At 39.5% G+C, this 1,100-nt stretch overlaps 1 long non-coding RNA gene across 1 annotated transcript; it reads right to left on the bottom strand.

Moving 5' to 3' along the window:
* Window positions 1-265: 265 nt before the first annotated feature.
* On the bottom strand, window positions 266-847 carry LOC106948728 (uncharacterized). Its single transcript, XR_001425235.1, has 3 exons — window positions 708-847; window positions 450-506; window positions 266-300 (listed from the first exon to the last, which is right to left on the bottom strand). It is a non-coding gene; the product is annotated as an uncharacterized LOC106948728 (long non-coding RNA).
* Between the last annotated feature and the right edge of the window lie 253 nt (window positions 848-1,100).

Below are 1,100 nucleotides of genomic sequence, written 5' to 3'. Positions count from 1 at the left end.
TAATAGCAGTAGCCAAACTAATGAGTGGATTAGTTAATAGCGGTTGTACCTAACCTACCATTTATTATTAATTGTAAAATAAACACCAAGCCCAAATAACATAAAACTGTCTTATTGTTTTATGTTCTGTTCTTTGTGTGGGAAATGTTTGAGTGTTTTTTGGTGTTGAATCCTGACAGATATATGTAACCGGGTTCTGCTTCACTCCACTGTACCAGGCCAGCCCAAGTAATCCCTCGACTCTGCGTTGTGTAGTTTTAAAGAAGACAAGGAGTTTCTGGGTGATCTGCAGTTTATTTCCTGAATGAGAACATATCGGGTTGGAATCAGTGCAACGGCTCAGCTTCAATCAGCACACTCTTGTGCAGCTTTCACAGACTGGCACTGAGTGTAGTAAAAATCATGTTTTAAAGATCATACAATGAAGGATACAATAATAAATGATGTACCTGAATGAGAACATATCGGGTTGGAATCAGTGCAACGGCTCAGCTTCAATCAGCACACTACAACAGAGCGAGCGTTATGTTAGCTTTTTTTTAACTTAGCACATGAAGTGTTTTATAATGAAATGATAGTGCAAAAAATTAGTGCCAGGCACGTATCTGGTAAATATTAATTGCACTCTATTTATCTAAGTTAATAAAAATTATGTTTTATCGATTGCTAACATCTTTCTACTCGGTGTGCTGAAGAATGAAACTCACCTCTTGTGCAGCTTTCACAGACTGGCACTGAGTGCAGGAGCCAGCAGCATATAACCAGCCACACAGAGAGGGGGGGCGCTATTTCCCCATTGCACTGATACATAAAGCAAGTGGGATTCTACAACCTAAACACTGTTACATATATGTTGTCAGTTGCTATGGCAACGAGTCTGCGTGTGACAGAGAGCAAGAAAAAAAGAATACAAATAGTTTCGAGTTATTCAATTGTTTATCTGGGAAAATAGTTTTTTGGGGGAAACGTGTGAATTGGGGAAACGTAAAATTATTGTCGGTTGCTATGGTAACGAGTCCGCGTGTAGCGTAGCCGACACATAGAGCGAGAAAAGGGCGGTTTTGAGTTACTCTTCAACGGTTTTTCAGTGTTATTTTTCC

Source organism: Poecilia latipinna, unplaced genomic scaffold, assembly GCF_001443285.1.
Source record: "Poecilia latipinna isolate Pla-1442-1.1 unplaced genomic scaffold, P_latipinna-1.0 Scaffold305, whole genome shotgun sequence".
Lineage (NCBI taxonomy): Eukaryota > Metazoa > Chordata > Actinopteri > Cyprinodontiformes > Poeciliidae > Poecilia > Poecilia latipinna.
The sequence above is the reverse complement of the archived record's forward strand: the minus strand, read 5'-3'. Positions and strand labels throughout refer to the sequence as shown.